Genomic DNA, 14,372 nt, shown 5'->3' with positions numbered 1-14,372 from the left:
CATTTGTAAACATAAGTGTGATTTCAGAGATACTTATCATAAAATCAGAGATTAAAAAAAAACCTTATTAGCTCTTTTTTTTTTTTCCTTCCAGAAGCCAGAAATGGGAGGCAGTCAGACAGACTCCCTCATGCACCCGACCAGGATCTACCCGGCATGCCCACCAGGGGGCAATGCTCTGCCCATCTTGGGGCATCGCTCTGCCCTAATCAGAGCCATTCTAGCGCCTGAGGCAGAGGCCACAGAGCCATCCTCAGTGCCCGGGCCAACTTTGCTCCAATGGAGCCTTGGCTGCGGGAGGGGAAGAGAGAGACAGAGAGGAAGGAGAGGAGGAGGGGAGGAGAAGCAGATGGGCGCTTCTCCTGTGTGCCCTGGCCTGGAATCGAACCCGGGACTCCTGCACACCAGGCCAACGCTCTACCACTGAGCCAACTGGCCAGGGCCTATTAGCTCATTTTTAAAAGTCCTGTTATTACTTAATTTGGAGACCAAGAATATTCTTTAAGATCTCCAAGGAAGAAAAATTCACAACTTACTTAAATATGCGGTAAAGTTTATATTCACTGTGCTTTAAAACAAAACAAAACAAAACAAAAATGGTTCAACAGGCTAATCTATACCTCCCTTGCTATAGAAAAGAAAATATCTTTAAATTCTATCTTCAAAACTGAGAACTGATCAGAGTTCTCTTTACAATGATGCTTCATGTTTTGGGTTCTTTTTTCTGAGTTTAAAGTCCAGAACTGCCCTGGCCGGTTGGCTTAGTGGTAGAACGTTGGCCTGGCGTGCAGGAGTCCAGGGTTCGATTCCTGGCTAGGGCACACAGGAGAAGCACCCATCTGCTTCTCCACCCCTCCCCCTCTCCTTCCTCTCTGTCTCTCTCTTCCCCTCCCGCAGCCAAGACTCCACTGGAGCAAAGTTGGGGGGTGGGGCTCAGGATGGCTCTGTGGCCTCTGCCTCAGTCGCTAGAATGGCTCTGGTTGCAACAGAGCAATGCCCTAGATGGGCAAAGCATCGCCCCCTGGTGGGCATGCCAGGTGGATCCCGGTCAGGGGCATGCGGGAGTCTGACTGCCTCCCCGTTTCCAACTTCAGAAAAATACATAAAAAGAAAAAAGAAAAATAAAAAATAAAAAAATAATAAAGTCCAGAACTTCTTCAACCAGATGATTTAAAAATCATAATAAACCTACTGCTCTTCTCCAAATTATTCCACAGATATATAGTCTCAGATTCATAAAACTGTATTCTAAACTCATACAAATCATACTCATAGTTAGAACTCCATTCAGAGTACAAACTTAGGGATCATGGGGTCAAAAGTCATTTTTATATTATTTGTGTAATTCTCAGCTTAAAAATATTTTGCTCTATAATGTAGGGAGAAAAAAATAAATATACTGATATTTGGGGGCATTAACCACTAAAGGACATTCCATCATTAAATAAATACTATATTTTGCATATAAAGCTCACTACCTACCGAAATCTGAGTAGTTGTTAAAAGTGAACAACAGTACCTCTGACGTAACACTCAAAGCCATCATTGCAGCTGTTATTTAAAAACTCACACAGAATCTGCTATTAATGCTTCTTATAATAGCTTAAAACATACATATTAATAAAAGTCTTCTTCCTCTGAGTAACATGTGTCTACTGGTTCATTCTGTTCCATTAAAGTATTTATCTTGACCTCTCTGCTTGCAACCATACTGCTTCAACTCACCATACAACATTTACTGGGTATCAGACATCAATTTATCTCTCCCACATTCTGTGTCCATAGCATTATACCAGTAGTACAGCATTAGTGCCGGCAAGCACTAACATTGTGGAAGAAGATCCCATCTTAGTCTTTTCATGTTAAGTATGATGCACAAAAAAAATACTGAAGAAACAACTTAGGCTTCTACATGCAATGTCTATGGTTCAGCAGCCCTCAAAGTATGATTCAGAGACCCTTTCATGGGATCTGAAGGGTCGAAACAATTTTCATATTAAGGCGTTATTTGCCTTTTTCACTCTTGGCCTCTCCTAAGTGTACAGTGGAGCTTTTCAGATGCTATGTGACATGATATCACAACAAACTGAATGCAAAGGCTGAGATGAGAATGCAGCTGTCTATATTAAGCCAGATATTTTTAAATTTTGCAAAAATGTAAACAATACAGATCTCACTACATTTTTTTGGAAAAGTTATTTTTCATAAAACATGTTATCAATATTTTAATTTTCTTAGTTTTAATTTCATATACAATAAATTTTGATACATCTAACTCAAAAAAAAAAAACAAAAGCTCTGAGTACTAAATAATTTTTGAGAAACCATAAAGTTTAACCATTTATGGTTTTGAGAAACCATAAAGTTTAACCCTATTTGAATAGTGAGTTTTTCTCATGCTTGCTGATCCCAGGAGTGAGTTTTGGGTTTTTTTTTCAAAAAATGAAATTAGTTACAGTTACAGTTTTATTAACTTAAAATCATGTTTGTTTGATAACCAATTTATGGAAACAGAAGAACATACATTTGCCTTTTTTTAATATTGCCTCAAACATTTTTAAAATAAAAATTTTTGTACGATCATACTCTGGATGGTCAGGAGGCATGGGGATGTACATGAACGTTGGTACTCCTCAAAGGTAAGAACCATGTTATAATAAGTCATTATCTCAAAAACTAAAGGTTACTGTTTCAAATATAGTATACTACAATAGAAAGGAGTAAGGGTTTTGAAGTCACTCAAAACAGCTTGAATTTGCCTGACCAGGAGGTGGTGCAGTGAACAGATCATCAACCTGGGACACCTAGGGCCCAGGTTCAAAATCCTGATGTCACCAGCTTGAGCGCAAGGGCACCAACTTCAGCATGGGATCATAGAGATGACCCCATGGTTGCTGACTTGAGCCCAAAGGTCACTGGCTTGAAGCCCAAAGTCGCTGACGAGCAAGGGGTCACTGGCTTAGTTGAAGCCTCCCAGGTCGAGACACTTGAGAGACGTATGAGAAAGCAACCAATGAAAAACTAAGGTGCCACAACTATGAGTTAATGCTTCTCATCTCTCTCCCTTCCTGTCTGTCCCTATCTCTCGATAAAAAAAATAAAAATAGCCCTGGCCGGTTGGCTCAGCGGCAGAGCGTCGGCCTAGCGTGCGGAGGTCCCGGGTTCGATTCCCGGCCAGGGCACACAGGAGAAGTGCCCATTTGCTTCTCCACCCCTCCGCCGCGCTTTCCCTCTCTGTCTCTCTCTTCCCCTCCCGCAGCCAAGGCTCCATTGGAGCAAAGATGGCCCGGGCGTGCTGGGGATGGCTCTGTGGCCTCTGCCCCAGGCGCTAGAGTGGCTCTGGTCGCAACATGGCGACGCCCAGGATGGGCAGAGCATCGCCCCCTGGTGGGCAGAGCATCGCCCCTGGTGGGCGTGCCGGGTGGATCCCGGTCGGGCGCATGCGGGAGTCTGTCTGACTGTCTCTCCCTGTTTCCAGCTTCAGAAAAATGAAGAAAAAAATAAAATAATAAAAAAATAAAATAAAATAAAAATAAATAAAAGATATGGAGCAACTGGAACCCTCATACACTCTGATGGGAATGTAAAATGGTACTACCACTGTCAAAGACAATTTGAGGCCCTGGCTGGTTGGCTCAGTGGTAGAGCATCGGCCTGGCGTGCGGGAGTCCCAGGTTCGATTCCCGGCTAAGGCACACAGGAGAAGCGCCCATCTGCTTCTCCACCCCTCCCCCCTCCTTCCTCTCTGTCTCTCTCTTCCCCTCCTGCAGCCAAGGCTCCACTGGAGCAAAGTTGGCCCGCGCGCTGAGGATGGCTCCATGCCCTCTGCCTCAGGCGCTAGTCTGACTGCCTCCCGTTTCCAAATTCAGAAAAATACAAAAAAAAACCAATTTGACAATTCCTTAAAAAGTTAAACATACACCTACCATTTCACTCCTAGATATTTACCCAAAATAAACCAAATGTCCACACGAAGCTATATACACAAATGTTCATTGCTTTTTATCTAATAGCCAAAACTGGACAGGTAAATGGAATACACAAATTGTACAAACTTCCTTGGAACAAGAGGAATAAACTACTGATGCATGCAGCGATACAAATGACTCTCAAAATAATTATGCTGAAAGAAGCCAGACCAAAAAAAAAAAAAGTGGTGCCTTGAGATACGAGTTTAATTCATTCTGTAACCGAGCTCCTAAGTCAGCCAACTCATATATCAAACAAATTTCTCCCATTTAAAATAACTGAAATATATAAATTTAATCCATTCCAGCCCTGTGAAACATCCCCAAACCATCCTAAATTATGAAAAAACGTGTTTTGTTTTGTTGTTTTTTCTGAAGCTGGAAACGGGGAGAGACAGTCAGACAGACTCCCGCATGCTCCCAACCGGGATCCACCCGGCACGCCCACCAGGGGCGACACTCTGCCCACCAGGGGGCGATGCTCTGCCCCTCCGGGGCGTCGCTCTGCCGTGACCAGAGCCACTCTAGCGCCTGGGGCAGAGGCCAAGGAGCCATCCCCAGCGCCCGGGCCATCCCCGCTCCAATGGAGCCTTGGCTGCGGGAGGGGAAGAGAGAGACAGAGAGGAAGGAGGGGGTGGGGGTGGAGAAGCAAATGGGCCCTTCTCCTATGTGCCCTGGCCGGGAATCAAACCCGGGTCCCCAGCACTCCAGGCCGACGCTCTACCGCTGAGCCAACCTGCCAGGGCCAAAAAACGTGTTTTTAATTAAGAAACACACATGTATACTTTACAAATGCATAACAAAATATATAAAATAAAAGAAAAAAGTGTTATTAAATACTGTATTCTTACCTTGGAGACAGACAAGTGCAGCTAACGGAGGTGAATGGCGGAGGAGGAGAGAGGGAGGAAGGGATGCAGGCACTGTAGACACGTAAACTAAAACTGCAGTTTCTTAACACTAAATGTAAACTAAAATTGCATTTTCTTTAAACAAAACTAAAACTGCACTTTCTTTACTTAAAATGAAACCACAACTTAATTGTAAAAAAAAATGCACTTTCTTAACTTTAAGCTTAACATTACGTATTTTTCATTTAATCATCACCTGTTTTTGCCTTTTTGGCTGCACTTTCGGCACTTTCATTTGCAAGACTTCTGAATAAAAATCTATCCAAAGAGGTTTGCTTTTGTCTGCCTTTTAAAATGTTACAGAAAGTGAAAAGTGTCATTAAAAAGTGCTGAAGCATGACTAGTTGAAACTTTTTCTGGGTGTTTCTTTTCAATGAAACTTGAAAGCTTCTCCCACATTGCCAGCATGTCTTTAATTTCACTTGTAGAAGTCACTACCTCCGACTCTACCTCCTCACTACTAATCTCTTGCAGAAGCTCCGTATGTTGCACCATCTGTAGCTCCTTCAGCTCCTCAGTTGAAAGTTCCTCCTCATGTTCTTCAACGAGCTAGTTTACGTCACCCTCATCTACCTCCAGAACCACTGACTTTTCAAGGGACACAATCTCCTCCCATGCTTCTACTTTGGTCTCGGTCTCTGGTTCGAATCCTTCAAAGTCCCTGTCTGCAACAACATCAGGCCATAACTTTTTCCATGCCGAGTTCAAGGTTCTTCTTGTAACCTCTTGCCATGCCAAGTCAATAATATCACGTGATAGTAAACATATCACAATGTTGTAGTGATCTTTCCAAAACTCTCCAAGGGTTAGAATTGTATTCTCAGTCACCTCAAAGCAGCAGCGGAACAAGTGCTTTGTGTAAAGCTTTTAAGAGTTGGAAATGACCTGCTGATCCATAGGTTGCAAGATTAAAGTCGTGTTGGGTGGAAGGTAGAGGACTTTTACAAATTTGAACTCATCGAGAATGTCATCTTCAAGACCAGGTGGGTGGGCTGGACCATTTTCAAGGATTAGTAATGCTTTTATAGAGAGTTTATTTTCTTGAAGATATTTCTTCACTGCAGGACCAAAGACGAGATTTACCCATTCAATAAAAAACTACCGCATAACCCATGCCCTAGCACTGGTGCGCCACATAACCTGCAGTTTTTCTTTAAGAATCTTGTGAGTCTTAAAGGCTCCAGGATTTTCAGAATGATACACTAGCAGTGGCTTTACTTTACAGTCACCGCTAGCATCTGCACACAATGCAAGGGTCAGAAGGTCCTTCATGGGTTTATATGGCCTGGCAGCTTCTTCTCCTCTGTGGTGATGAAAGTCCTCCAGGGCATTTTTTTCCAAAACAATCAATCCTATTTCATCACAGTTGAACACTTGTTGGGGGATGTAGCCTTCCTTTGGGATAAGCGCAGCAAAACGTGCGATGTACTCTTCAGCTGCCTTAACGTCAGCACTTGCAGCTTCACCATGCCTCACCACTGAGTGGATGCCAGATCTCTTCTTGAAATTTTCAAACCAGCCGTGACTTGCCTTAAACGTATCTTCTGCTGCCTCTTTTAAGGTTGATGGTTCTTTCTTCTTCAAGTCGCCATAAATAATATGTGCTTTTTCGCATATTACAGTCTCCGTCACTGTATCTCCTGCCAGCTCTTTCTCTTTCACCCACACCAGCAGAAGCTTCTCCATTTCTTCATGGATATTTGTCCTTAGTTGGGACAGAACTGTAGTTCCTTTTGCTGGATTTGTGCTTTTGATGGCATCCTTTTAAGGATGGTACAAATTGTAGATGTATTGCAGTTGTACAGCCTTGCCAATTCAATCACTCGTACACCACGCTCATGTTTCTCTATTATTTCTTGCTTTATTTCTATTGACATCATTCTCCTCTTCATCTCATTACTGTCCTTTACACTAACTTTCTTTGGCCCCACAATAGCACACAAAAAAAATTAGTAAAAAATGCAAATATGATGCAAGAATGAGTACAGCGCATGAGATTCGACTTGATTCTGGGGGTAACACGTGAGAAAGAATGAGATGCTGGTGTTGTGCTGCCGATACTGGATCCGTGCGTCAACGCGCCAACTAGCCGCAGCTTCCCAAATCACGACTCGTATCTCAGAATTTCGCTTGGATCTCAAACAAAAATACGGACCAAGTCACAGCTTGTATCTTTAAAAATTCGTATTTGGTCTGCTCATATCTCAAGGTACCACTGTACATCACTTTGCAAACTCCATAGATATGTGGCAGTGTGAGGAGCAAAAATGTTAATATAACTGAGAAAGTGGGTTCCTATGTTTAAAATTTCTATTCAGCACTATAATCTTCAACAGAGACCTATCCATAGCACCTATTCTTCAAGTGAGCACTAGTATGGGGCAGTATAATCTTTTTCTTTTGTTGCTTTTATGATAATTTTGAATATTAGTAAACACATAAATATTCAGTATGTGTCTGTGAAACTGAATAAAATTGAAGCAAGAGTACAATTTCAAATCTACAATTCTAAGGATACTGCTTTGCTTTGAAGGGGGAAATCAAGTCTCCCGTTCACTACCCACATGACTTTAAGGATGTGAACTCTAAAAATATCCTCTCTTAAAATCCTAAATCCTCCCATTCAAAACTGGAAACATGCTTCTTTGTATCAGATACTTTTCGCAGAGTTTTGCCTCGTTTACCATGCCCTTTCTCAGTTGTCTCCATCTCTAGGGTCCTGAAAGTCTTATCTATACCATGTCTGTACCAGTAGTACTACAAGAACAAATTAAAGGATTTGGACCTGGGAACTCCTGGCTCAAGCATCCGGCAAGATCAGAACCACCGGTGGAAGGATTATAACTGGTCGCCATCCGACTCATTTTTTCACGAGGAAGTTGATGCCCAGTGAGGCTGAGGGTCGGAGAGTGATCTGCACAGTTCAACAGATACTGGACACCCACTCTCTGCCAGACACCATGTGAAGTCTTGAGGATACAAAGACAAGTCAACAAAGTTCTGGACTTCAAGCAGCTTAGAGAATGGCTTTTTGAAGATGGCAGCGGAGTAGGCGGACACACAGACGCCCAGCTCTCAACACCAAACTGGAATAAAGGATTTGAACCAGGGTTGATACCTGACCTAAAGTGTTTACCTGAATTTTCTCCCTCCAGAACTTAGAATTAGGGCTGAAACTATTTGGTTTTCTATTTCTCCTGAATGAAGAAGCTATGAACTTCAACAGTATTGAATGGCTATGTACCAGAAAGGCAAAGAAAGTTGGTTTGCAGAAATGAAATAAATTACATTCAGAGAAAAGCAACAGAGAAAAGAATGTATTGCCTAAGTTCCCAAGAACCTAAGTTCTGTCCCCTCAAGAGATCTAGCTATCCCTGGGTTCTGTGAAATGCCCCAATAGTTACCAAATAAATTTTTTGGTTTTGTTTCATTTGATATATCCAATGCTGGATTCCTTTACTTGAAACCAAACAAAGCTTGAATAAAATAAGCTTACTAAATCAAATCATATAATGCCTTTTTTATTTTTAGTATTATTTTATACTATATGCAGTTAGTAGGCACAGATTTTGTATATATTTAATGCCTCTTTTACTTTGCCAGTATATTCAGTGATAGCATCCCTCATTTACAAAAAAAAAAAAGCCTCAAATTATGTTACTGACAATCAAGAGGCAGAATTTAGTGATTAAGAGAGTGGGCACTGGAACAAGAGCTGTGTCCCTCATATGCTGCATGTCCTTGAGCTGCTTAACTTTACCTCAGTTTCCTAATTTGGGAAACAAAGATAACAACTGTACCTACCTCATAGAGTTGTTGGTAGAATTTAATTAATATACTTTAAAATGTTTAAATAATGCCTCGTCTAGTATTAAAAGCAGCATAAATAAATGCTAGCAATCAAAACCTATATTTAGTCGCAAAAGTATCTTTTATAATGTCTTTAAGTCAATGAATTGCCAGTAGTACTCTTCAATACCTAATGTTCAGAAATGGAAGGCCTAAGGCATTAAGTCATCTTAGATCAAAGATTAAATTACATTTTGGAGACCAGCACTGTCCAATAAGTTTCTACATAATGAAAATGTTTGTGTGCTATTCAAGGTGATAGTCCTAAGATGTGTGGCTATTGAGCACATAAAATGTGGCCAGTATGCCTGAGGAACGGATTTAAATTTATTTATTTTTAATTAATTTAAATAGCCACATGAGGCTACTGGCTACCACAGTAAGGCAATAGAGCTTTAGAAAATAAGCCAGAAAAGTTCAAAATACATTTTAGGAAAAGCTTCTATAATGGTAAAAATTAAGAGTGCTTCTCATTATTTTTCATTTCATTATAACAAGCCATAACTAAATATGAAAAATAATAAATTTTATCAACTCCAAAAAAGTTTGATAAAGATAATAATAAACTATGGCAATGATAATGCAAAAGCTATTTCTGCCACTATGTGGGACAGTCAGACTTAAAAGTATAAAATTATATTAAGTATAAAAATAAACATATAATATTAAATGTCTATTGGTAGATACTCTAGAATCTAAAAATTTTGGGTAAAAGAAAAACAAAAAAAGGAGAAAAGTAATCCTCTTGTGACCCATGTTCTTCAGTTGACAGGAAAGGATATAAAAATGATGATTCCTTTTGCTTTACACTATTGGAAAATGGAGAAGAGAAAAAATACACTAGATGCCTTATGCATATATTTAACCCCATGAGTCCTAACAGACCAGTGAGTAAGCATTAATAACCCTATTAGAGCAAAATTAGGAAAAGTGAAAGAACCTGCCTAAGATCATATATAAAAAATATGAAGCAGAGATATGATTACCTGTATTTACCTGACTCTAAGGCTATATACCAGAGCTGCCTAATCAACACCAAGACTGCTACTAAAAACAAGGCAGCAAGAAGCCTAAAAATCTACCGTCCTCTGGTATTCTAAATAGCAGGGTCATCAATATCAACAGGAGGAAAGTAAGAAAACAAATGGACAGCCTGACCACCAGGCAGTGGTGCAGTGGATAGAACGTCAGACTGGGATGCGGAGGACCCAGGTTCGAGACCCCGAGGTCGCTCATCTAGTTTAAGCAAAAGCTCATCAGCTTGGACCCAAGGTTGCTGGCTTGAACAATGGGTTACTTGGTCTGCTGTAGCCCCACAGTCAAGGCACATATGAGAAAGCAATCAATGAACAACTAAAGTGCCACAACGAAAAACTGATGATTGATGCTTCTCATCTCTCTGTGTTCCTGTCTGTCTATCCCTATCTCTGACTCTCTGTCTCTGTAATGAATGAATGAATGAATGAATGAATGAATGAATGAATGAATGAATGAAACAGATGGACAGGAAACTCATCTGGAACACTAACACATGAACGTCTCTGGTGCTACAATATCCGAGTTCCCTGACATAGCCTGAACAGATATACTCGATCAGTAATAAAAGGCATCTTTAAGGAAGAAACATAACAAAAAAGGAATGAGTATGAAAAAGGGGTGAAAACAGAAAAAGATAACAAGAGAAAAAGCCCTCGTATAGAAGGTAGTGAATGTCACCAGACACTACTTGAAGTGCTACTGATAACCCAGTATCCCAGGCTGTATATGTATGTATTAACAGCATGCTGTAACATACATGTTAACAGCATAACAAGAAGTCCTCGATTCTTGATTTCTTGAGAGTAAGAATTCAATCAAGAGGTAACAGTGCAGCAGCAAACCAATGATTTACTGACTATGCAGGAATACAATCAGAAGGGACTGGGCGGGCAACTCACTGGCAAGAATGAGTGTCTCGATTAGTTATAAGGCTTGGGTACTTATGGGCTTTTACTCCCTGGACTCTCCCGTTCCCGTTTTTTCCAGCTTCTCCCCCTTGTTTATCTGCCTTCATTATATACTGCTATGTGGCTGATATCGTATCAGAGAACTCACAAACACCAATCTGGATGTGGTGAGCCTGTTCTAGCTTAAAGATTCATCTAGACCCTGTAGACATGAAGAAATGCAAATCCCTTTCCCCCCTCTGCCTGTCCTGGCTCATATCTAGCTATCTACCTAACCTAACATTTGAACCACAAAATAAATCCTCTAATAAATATTAGCCAATTTAGAAATGTAGAAAAGGCTTTTTTTTTTTTTTGGTATTTTTCTGAAGTTGGAACCGGGGAGGCAGTCAGACAGACTCTCGCATGCGCCTGACCGGGATCCACCCAGCATGCCCACCAGGGGGCGATGCTCTGCCCATCTGGGGCGTTGCTCTGTTGCAACCAGAGCCATTCTAGCACCTGAGGCAGAGGCCACGGAGCCATCCTCAGCACCTGGGCCAACCCTGCTTCAATGGAGCCTCGGCTGCAGGAGGGGAAGAGAGAGACAGAGAGAAAGGAGAGGGGGAGGGGTGGAGAAGCAGATGGGCGCTTCTCCTATGTGCCCTGGCCGGGAATCGAACCCAGAAGTCCTGCATGCCAGGCTGACGCTGCACCACTGAGCCAACCAGCCAGGGCCAGAAAAGGCTCCATTTTTAACAAGTCCAAAGAAACATCAAATTTTATTTTGCTTTGATCAAACCAAATCATTAAAAAGTCTACTGCTACAATATGTGAAAGAAATATGTCATATATGCACGTGTTTACTTGTCTAAATAAAGCAAATGTTCAAGGAAAGCTTTTGCTTTTTAGTTTTAAGTTGATTTTAGCATGAGAGGAATTGGGGAGGGGGGGGCAGGAACACTGAGCTGTTCCTGTATGAAGCCCTGACCAAGGATAGAACTGGCAACCTCTGCAATTTGGGACAATGCTCCAACAGACTGAGCCATCCAGCCAGGGCAGCCTTTGCTTTTTCAGTAAGCTTTTGCTCTTATTGAATCTGTACTTGGAAATAAATTAGAGGTATACCTCAGAATTCAAACCCATCTCATGCAAACTCACGAACCAAACAGATGCTGCTAAACTTTTTAAGATTCTATTGTTCTACAGAACTGAATCCATCATTATCTGAACTCTTACTCTTGTTATCCAAACCTCAGGAACTTAACAGATACAGATGACCCAGTATTCATCATCCAGACTTACTATTCAAATTCAGGATATGAATGTAGTAGACTCAGATGGCAACCCATACTTGTGAATCCTATATAAATTTTTAATGTAACTTCACGATTTACAAAACTAAGGTTTTTTAGATACATGCAAGGATTCTACATAAATGCTAGCTACATAAAAGAGATCTGAGAAAATCTCTTTTTATACCATATTTCTTAGTAGTTTGCTGGAACAAGTTATTAAGTTATTGCCACTCAGCTCTAATCCCCCCATCCCTTCTTCCATATCTGTTTTAAGGATGCTGGAATTGGGACTCTGCACACCACTTTTCTGATTAGCCACTGGTTCATATACAAGGCTCTGCTGTAGGGATGAGAAGCATTTGGTGGAGTTAGTACTTTAGTACATGACTGTTACTTCACAAGTTGTTCTTATGAAGCCCATGGAATAGACAGGCAGGCACAAGTATCTCTTTCCTTTTCCAGGTTTGTAGTCCATCATTAGTGCCCCCTCTGGGCAGAGAAATTTGGTTAAAATTAAAGAGTATACTTAGCTATTGGTACAAAAACTTTTGCAATCATTCTTTTAAACAAAATTTAGTAGGCCTTTTTCTAATGCTCACATAATATCTACTAGTAAAAGTTACTTGATATGAAAATATTAACAAGAGATATGTGTCTTTCCAAATTATCTAAAATAAACATGTATTACCTTTTATTTTTTTAATGTGTGTCAGACTTTGTGCCAAGAGTCTTTATTTAAACTCACCTCATTCTTTAATTTTAAAATAATTTTTTTTCAAGTTAGTTAACATTCAGTATTATTTTATATTCATTTCAGGGGCACAGCATAGTGGCTAGACAATCATATATAGTACTTTACAAAATGTTCCCCCTTATATTTCCATTATCGAACTGACACCATACATAGTTATGTTTTTATTGACTGTATTCCCTATGCTGTATTTTACATCCTCATGACTATTCTTAACTACCAATCTGTACTTCTCAATCCCTTTACCTTTTTACCCAGTCCCCCAAACCTCCTCCCATCTGGCAACCATCAGTCTGTTCTCTGTATCTATGAGCTGATTCTGTTTCATTTGTTCATTTATTTTGCTCTTTAGATTCCACAGAGTGAAATCATATGGTACTTGTCTTTCTCTAACTGACCTATTTTATTTAGCATAATACCCTCTAGGTCCATTCATGTTGTCACAAATGGTAAGATTTTATTTTTTTTATGACAAGAAATAACTCATTATATACCTTTTAATCATAAAATACAGTTAAGTATAGTATCAAGAGTAATCCTAACACATTCAAATTAAACCAGGATCCAATATCATTCATTGAAAATAATATTTAACTTCTTTATCCTAAATATTTAAGAGGGGAAGGAAGAGTTTTAATCCATTTACTATCGTCTCTTACCCAACACATTTTTTAAATACCACATATTTTCATTCCACCCCTTGTGTTCACTTACACATAAACTGTCCACTCCCATTCTTACCTAAGCCTCCAAATCCCTAATGCCTCCCCATTTTCTCTTTCTCAGTCATATGTCCAGTTTTCTCCACCAACTCATGCTTTTCATCTTGAGGCTAGCCACTTTCTAGCATTACTGAAATAGCATATATGAGCGAGGTATGGCAAATAAGCAATGTTTGTCAGTGAGTTTAGCTACTTTAAGAGCTCTTCTGTCTGACTCTATTCCTAGGAAGATTTTCCGATGTGAGGAAGACTTTATGGGAAAGTAGACTAAAAGGTTTGTGGTCTTAAGTGACCCAGTTTCCTTCACAACAAAAAATAGACATTCTTTTTTTTTTTCCTTATATCAAACCAATGCTGGCTGGCTTCCAGTTAGAAAATCAGTAACAATGGTCTTCTGTGCTTTATAAATGAACCACATAAAATATTACAGAAACTAAAGGTGTACATAAAGACCCAAAATAACCCAACTCAGATGTCAGAGAGCTTCTCAGTTTATTAATTAAATACTAAATTTATAGCTATATCCTCAAAAAAGTTTAATTCTAAAATATAGTGCAAAGAATTATTACACACAGTGAGCAAATTATAAAATAATTTATGGTATCTCTTCTTTTTCATCATCCCTACCAAAATCTAAATTTTATCAAAAAATGTTAGGTATATATATTTTTTTCCTAACCCAATGTCATATATAAGCTTAACCTATACATAAATATTCAAAAAAAGGGATTTAAAATCTCAGTGACCTTAACAGATGATTGTTTCAGCACATCTCACAACTAAATTACACTTTAAGTATAAGCAGTGAAAGATCAAAGTCTGTACAATATCCTGATATGACCATATCCAAAGTTTTAAATATTACCAAAAAGGGTAAAATGACTCCTCTCATCATATTAGTTAGAAATCACTGTTAAGTCAGATTAGTTCTACAGCAGTTTTGAAGAT

General features: G+C 39.8%; 1 protein-coding gene across 3 annotated transcripts in view; it reads right to left on the bottom strand.

Annotated features, from left to right (window-relative positions):
• FOXJ3 (forkhead box J3) overlaps positions 1-14,372 on the bottom strand; it is a 168,126-nt gene that overhangs the window by 124,207 nt on the left and 29,547 nt on the right. The gene's annotated exons all lie outside the window — the stretch shown is intronic.

This window comes from Saccopteryx bilineata, chromosome 3, assembly GCF_036850765.1.
Source record: "Saccopteryx bilineata isolate mSacBil1 chromosome 3, mSacBil1_pri_phased_curated, whole genome shotgun sequence".
NCBI lineage: Eukaryota > Metazoa > Chordata > Mammalia > Chiroptera > Emballonuridae > Saccopteryx > Saccopteryx bilineata.
The sequence above is the reverse complement of the archived record's forward strand: the minus strand, read 5'-3'. Positions and strand labels throughout refer to the sequence as shown.